The sequence below is a fragment of the Mirounga leonina genome, unplaced genomic scaffold (assembly GCF_011800145.1).
Source record: "Mirounga leonina isolate KUSES-001 unplaced genomic scaffold, KU_Mleo_1.0 Mir_150, whole genome shotgun sequence".
NCBI classification, from domain to species: Eukaryota; Metazoa; Chordata; class Mammalia; order Carnivora; family Phocidae; genus Mirounga; species Mirounga leonina.
Genome location: NW_023270374.1, coordinates 36121970 through 36129347, shown reverse-complemented (window position 1 = coordinate 36129347; position 7378 = coordinate 36121970). Strand labels below are relative to the sequence as shown.

Here is a 7378-nt window from a genome sequence, read left to right as displayed (position 1 = left end):
CCCCCCCCCCCCCCCCCCCCCCCCGCCTTTAATCTAGAACTGGCCTGGGGCCAGACTGATCCTGTCCAAACAGAAATCAGAGCTTGGCCCTCCTCTGCTCAGAGCCCCCCAAAGGCACCCATCTGGCTCAGAACAAAAGACCAAGCTCTCACAGTGCCCCCCAGACCCATGAGATCTGGCCTCACTGTAGCCTCTCAGACCATTCCTCCCGAGGTCCTCCTTCCTAGTTCAGGGGGCTCAGCCACACTCGCCTCCTCACTGCTCCACAGATACACCAAGCTCACTCCACCTCAGGGCCTTTGCAACTGCTGATTCCTCTGCCTAGAATGTTACCCCCTTAATATCCCCACGATTGGTCCGCTGGCTTCCTCCAGGCCTTTGCTCAAGAGTCACCCTCTCAGTGATGCCTTCCCTGACCACTCTTTCTAAAATTTCATCCCCACCCCAACCCCCAGCCCCAACACTTCACATCCCCTTTCCTCATGTCACCCTGTCCTCAGTAGTCTTCACCACTGAACACGCTACCTAGTTTTCTAACTCCGTTGTGTGTCTCTGCCACTACCAGATAAGCCCCATGAGAGCAGGGAGTTCTGTGTGCTCACCACTTTACCTGATGCCCTGCACTCGGTGGACACTCGCTGACTGCCCTGATGAGTGAATGAAACATAAAAGCAGAGAAAAACTGAGAAAAGAGAGAGAGGCTCAGGGGCCTGGGGAGAGCCCCACAGTGAGAGGAGGAGGTCGGAGAGAGGGGGGAGCCAGTGGAAAGACCATGAGAGGAACTAAAAGAGGCAGGGGACCTACCTGACCATGTAGAAACAGAGATCATCTGCGGAGAAAGCCAGAAAGGGAAAGAAAGAGAAACAGACACAGGGAGAGAGAGGGGTTAATGGGGGGGGGGGGGGGACAGGGGGGGGGAGGGGCAGGGATGCTGCAGCTCTGTTGATGTTTCTGGAAGGGTTTGAGAAGTCCCTGACTGTGGCCCAAATTGGAAGAAAGTCAGGTGGAAGAGACGGGAAGAAAGGTTGTAGCAGAAATGATCCAGAGGAGGTCAGGGATGGGGGGAAGGGCCACTGTTGGACAGACGGGAAGGAGATTCCTGAGCTCCCTCTTCCTCCCTGAAACCGCTGGACATAATCAGTAAGTAATCCCAGAACCAACTATGTGCCAGGCTCTGTGCTGAGCACTGAAGAGAGGGAAAAGGGAAGTTAATTTGAGGATCTATGCATTACATGGTTCCAGATGGGTAACGTTCCCCTCATCATCTATGTGAATGGTTCTCTGAGTTGTACAGTGCACAGCATGTGCAATCTTACATGGCAGCCCTGGGTGACGACAGAGAGATAGATGCCTCCCTGCCTAACTGCCTACAGGCTCTCAGACTGGGAAATACCCTCAGGGGTCTTAAAAGACTTCTGGAGGAGGCAGGGAATGAACTGAGCTGGTACCTGGCTATGGTCAGGTGTACATACGAGGTGAAGGGCAGGCATATGGAGGCCGAGGTAGCTGTGCCTGGAGAAGAGCAGACCGTGATGGCTACAGTGGACTGAGGGAGATGAGGCAGCAAAAGTGAAGTCTGGCAGGCCTCAGGGCAAGCTGAGGAGCTCAGACTCAGGCCAGAGAGCCAGAGGGCCCGGGGTTGCCTCTGCCCTCCTCACTGTCCAAACCGTCCCACTGCCTCTGAGCTCCTCTGCCGCCCTTCCACTCAGGCTGTCGGGACAGTCTGTCAGCAGCCCCCTAGCCTCTGGCTGGGCCACAGACCTCTCTCTCTCCAGGAAGGGATTATCACCCATGTGTGTGAGGAAACCGAGGCCCAGGGAGGGGAGGAGGTGTCCCTGGGCTCTCCTGGGGAGTTGAGAGCCAAGAGTAGGAGCTGAGTCCTCGCCTCCCAGGTTAGTGCTCCTGCCTGCCTGCTCCCCTCCCCTGCACTGTCGCACTCACACCCCGTCTCAGTCTTCTCTCTGCTCCCTCTGTTGGCTTCCCTTCCCTCCGGCTTTTATCTACACTGAAAGGGCCAACTTTGAAACCAGCTTCTCACCTTCTTTCATCTCTCTTTGCTGGCCCCTTCCCTGGGGCTCCTCTGTTGTGGAGGCCATGAGGAGCTTGTGACAGGTCCAATTTAATACCACAAACATTTACCCAACTCCTCCTCATCCTCCGGGAGCCAGGCCTGGGGACAGGAAGATGACTCAGCCAAGGGCAGAGCTGGGGATGAGCGCCCTCTCTGCAGGGGACAGACGCGGAAATGGGAGGCCAGTGAGGGGCCACTGAGAGACAGAAGGGCTCCTCATGGGGCACATGTGCTGCCCAGAGCCCAGCTTGCATCCTCAGCTCCTGGGCTCGCAGGGTCGTGGACTCAGTCAGCACCTACACATTGAGTCAAGGGGGAAACAGTGGTAATAAGACCTCATCCCTGCCCACAGAGAGTTTGCCTTCTCCTGGGGAGAGACAGTCATTGTGCTGATAAGAGCTATGAAGGAGTTAAACAGGGTAATAGGATAAGGATTGGGGCAACAGGGGCTACTATGGATCCAGTAGTCCAGGAGTTGACAGATGAGCTGAGATCAGAATGATAAAGTGAGAGCCAACCTGCAAAGATGTGAGGAAGAGCATTCCGGGTAGCGGGAACAGCAAGTGCAAAGGTCCTGGGGCAGGGGCAGCTTGGTGTGTTCCTGGAGATGAAGACATTAAGTGGTGTCCTCAGAGATTTTATAGGTAAAATCTAGGCACACTAGGCACCTGGGAAATACAGAGATGCAGATATGCAGAGCGGTTTTCTGAGTTCCTGCACTGGGGAGAGTGGAAAGTGCCTCATCTTGTTGCATTTCCCCCTCAGGAGTTATCATACGTAGTTTACAGATGAAGAAACTGAAGGTCAGAGAGGAGAAGTGACTCTGCCAGTGTCATTCAGCTTGAAGGGGGGAGGAATGATTTAACCCATGATTGTCTGCTTCCTGAGTTCAGCCTCCTGTTATTTTACCCCAGCTTCTTACTCTCTCTGTGGTTAGGTGTCCTCCCCTGTGCATAAGGCACAGAGATGAATCAGACATAGGCTGACAGGAAGGCTAGGCCCCCATGTGAAGGCATCTAGTGACAGATCTAAGTCGAGTGGTCTTGGGCTGAGGCCGGGGCTTGAGACTACAGAACTCCAAGGAGGGGCAAGGACTCAATGCACCACCGAGGGGAATGAGCACAGGCTTCTGCATATGGCCCCCAAGCAAGGCTGAGGAGGTGAGGTTGGAACAGGGAGAGGATGCTCCAGGTTGAAGTGATGGTAAGGGCCGGGAAGCAGGAATAGAGTCATGGATTCAGGAGGTTAAGTTCAGCAGCAGGATGATCAGCTGGATGAGCTCATGTCAAGGTGGGCAGAGATGAGGACAGAGGGGCACCTGGGCCAGGCTGGGAAGGACTTGAATATCAGGTGGAGAAGCGGGACTCCATGCTTAGGCAATGGGAAGCCTTGGAAGCTTTGGAGGGAAGGAAGAGAGTGCTCAGATGGGCCCATCTCTGGGTTAGGCAGCCTTGCAGATAGTCAGGCCCTTGATCAGCCCAGCATAGCCCTACACCATGATGAGTCTTCTTCAAACATCAAAACCAGCAAAGCCTACACTGGACCAGTGGGAGCAAACACCTCATTTCCTCCCAGCACTCCACAGTGGGGTGCAGCAGAAAGTACATGGGCTCTGGAATCAAAGAAGACTTGGGTTGGAATCTCAGCTCAGTTGTAGAACCATGGGAAGATCACTGGACCTACTGCAAGCCTCAGTTTTCCCATCTCTAGAATGGGCATCATGATAGTACCTGCCTCATTCATTTATTCAAAAATTAGGTATTAAATGCCTACTGTATTCTACTAGGTTCTGTGCTCGGTGCTCCCAGGGTTGGAGGGAGGCTTGTTTGGCACATAGTAGGCCCTCAGGAAATGAACATTAAACATTTTCCTTGTGGCCTGTACACCCATTTCTACCCTTCAATCTGCAACTTGTACTAATCACGTACAAATTCCCAGGCATCATGTCTTAAGCTTGTGTGGGGGAGGGCAGGTATGTAGAAAGAATCGCAGATGGGGTGGAGTGAGCAGAGAGGAATCCCTGGTGGGGGGGAGGGGAGCCCCTTCTGCATCTGAAGAGACTCTTCGTCTAGTAGCTCAGGTGGGGGCTGCATCATTCAGCCTGCTGTGCGCATGTGTACATGAGCCTCCACAAGGGAGCCCTGGGAAGGCTGCACACGCAGGAGCCTGTTGCCTTCCGTATCTCTCATGCCTGTGCGTGCGCTGTGTGCACATATTGATGCGGACAAAACCCACATGGTGCACGGCCAGGCCAGGAAGCAGGACCCTCCCCACATCCCCCACCCTAACCTTGACAACAGCAGCACTTTGTGCAGTTGGAGTGTGTCCGAGTGCAGGTGTGCCAGGCTGGCCCTCAGGAGGGTGCCCTTAGACGAGGCCCTGAACAGACCTGGGTGTCCACTCACCAGCCCTTTGACCCAGGGCAAGGCACCTGGCTTCTCTTAGCCCAGTCTCCTCACCTGTGAAATGGGGGTGATAACAGTGCCTGGGAAGATGGGAGGAGCTCATGCACGTAAAGGCCTTCTGCAGGCCTGGCACGAAGTCTTGCTGGCAAAAAAAAGTCAGAGCAAATCCACAGGTCATGCGGCAGGCGCCCAGCACTGCTTGAAGTGTTCCACGGGTAGCTACTTGTCCAACCCTCGGAGCTGCTCAGTAAGGTAAGCATTATTATTATCTCCATTTTTAAGAGGAGGAAACCCAAGAACAGAGAGATCAAGTGATTTACCCAAGGCCACACAGCTAGGTTTCAAACAGGCAGATGGGCACCAGATCCGCGCTCCTGACCATCATTCTGGGTCCTCCCTTGCACGCATGCACAGACATGCACACACACGCACCACACACTAGCTGACAGCTACCCACACTCTGTCTGCACTCCACCCGCACAGGCTCCGGGTCCCCTCCCTGCCGTCCAGGTCCTGGCCGACTGAATGAGGAGCCGGACCTTCTAGATCCACAGCTGCCTCCCGCCCTTCTCAGCCTGCTGGAGATACTGCAACGTCCGCTGTCAGCACATGGGGCCTCCCACCCCCGGGGGCACACAGACCACACACCGGTTGGAGGGCCTCCCCTGTCCCCCTTACCAGACGTTTCTGAATAATAATTAGAATAACAATCATTCTCTCTCACGGAGTAATTTTCCTGGAGCTCAGCTAGGCACCTTATCCCCCAGCTAGGCATTTAATCCTCCCAGCAACTTGCAAGGTAGGATTATCATCTCCATTTTGCTCAAAATTAAAGTTCAAAGATTGAAGTGACTTATCAGGGGCATTGTGGACTTGGATCCATACCTAGGCCTAAGCAGCTGCCTCTTGAGCCTTAGCTTTTCCAACAGCAAAGCAGGACCACACACAGACACACATGCACACCACTCACATATTCAGGTCACACACACACACACACACACACACACACTTTCCGCCCACAACACCGACCAGACGCACAACTCATGCACCTACACGTGAGGTCCATAAGCCTCCCCTCTCCCGCCCCCCATGTTTGCCAGGCCACGCTCCTTGCTTCATGCCGCGCCCCTTCACCCCTCCCTCCCACTCACTGGCTGGCTTCCTGAGCTGCAACAAAACCACCGGGGCTCAGCCAGCCACACTGACCTGCAGCCCCAAGTCTTTTGCTGGTTAATGGCAGGTCCCTGCGGCCCGCCCCATGGCCTTGGGAACAGCTGCCTCCACTTAGATTCAGCTCCCCGCCTTCCCCTCCAGGAGGGAACAGAAGAGAAAAACTGGGAGGAGAGAAAAGACAAGGGAGTTCTAAGCAGGAACGGGAGAAGCAAGAAGATGGCAGGCATCCTCCCACAAGCTCTGCCTCATGCCCAGGCCTGACCCAGTGTTCAGGAGCCCCAGGCTGTGTCAGGCCCTGGCCCTCTCCTGGTCTCCATTCTCCCAGGAGAATCGGGGAGGATCCTTCCAGCCGAGCTGACACTCGGAGCCTGGTTCTACCTCCTTTGGAGCCAAACATCTGATAGGCCCAGGCTGGGGACAAAGAGGATCTGAGGCTCCATGCTTTGCAGCTTTGGGTGGTTCAATGAGCTAAAAAAGAACTCTGGGTAGAGAGTCCCAAATTTGGGTACAAATACCAATTCTGTGACAGTTCCTGTGCAGTTTTGAGCAGGGTCATCACTAGCCCACAGGGCATCTTTGCATAAATAAGAAAAAGATCCCTTTTGAGGAGATCCTCCCTCAGCTAGGACACATGGCAAGCTGAACACTGGTTAGACTTTAACCCCATTTCACCCCTTCAGCCTGGTTGGTACCTTTGTGCAGGATACAACCTGCTCAACCACACTTGGCAGTCCTACGCTTGGCAAGTTTCCTTTCTGAGCCTCAGTGTCTTCATCTGCAAAACAGGGAAGATCCCATCAGCTTCACAGGATGCCAGGCAGGGACCTCATCTGTCTCATTTGCCCTTTTATCCCCGGGACCTAGCACAGAGCAGAACAGAGAAGGCACTCAGTTAATGTCTAAGCATAAAGAAACGCAGGGAGGAATGGCTAAAGGAAAAGCAGGCTACAAATTACTAAGTGCTGTGCCAGTGGAAGGAAGTATCTTGGGTCTGAAGCCCCCCATACACTTTTGCCTAGGTCAGGAGGCCCCAGGTTGGTCAGGGGCAAGGGGGATGTGGGCTTAGCAGCTTAGGGACAGGGAGGAGAGTTGATGGGAGCTCAGGAAACTGGCGGTAATGCCCACCATACCCATACACACAGCCTTTTACAGTTGGCCGTAGCTTTCACCATCTTTGCCTCCACCCCAGTAACTATGAAAAGAATAAGGGATGTCACGTATGCCTATGCCCAGACTCATGAATTAGCTCCTCTAACCCACACCAGTGTGAGGGAGTACAGATCACCCCCTTTTCCAGATAAGCAAATGGAGGCCAGGGAGGTCCAGTGACTTGTCCAAGGTCACACAGGTGGAGTAAGTAGCCTAGGATTCAAACGCAGCTCTGATTACTCTCAGATGCGGGCAGTGCCACTGGGTGTCATTATTCCCATTCAACAGATGAGGAATGAGGCCCGCGGAAGTTGTAATGCAGCTAAGCCCCACTATAGGGTCGCTTCAGGGCTTTGCGCCTTCAGCAGGGGGCGTTTCTGGCGCCCTCGCCTCCCTGGGCCTCAGTTTCCCCCTCTAGGAGATGGGGAAAGGATCCCTTTCCTCCCTGTGGGAGGGCCCGGGTGGTTCAGGCTGAGCTCCGCCCCGCCAAGCTTCTTTGTCCTCGCCGCACAATGCGTGCGCTCTTGCTTGGCATTCGAGGCCTTTGTGGGCCGCGCAGCCTGGCGGCGCCCCCGCCCGC

General features: G+C 54.6%; 1 protein-coding gene across 1 annotated transcript in view; it reads left to right on the top strand.

Annotated features, from left to right (window-relative positions):
- The window catches only part of CDH22 (cadherin 22), a 66322-nt gene that overhangs the window by 36814 nt on the left and 22130 nt on the right, over positions 1 to 7378 (top strand). The gene's annotated exons all lie outside the window — the stretch shown is intronic.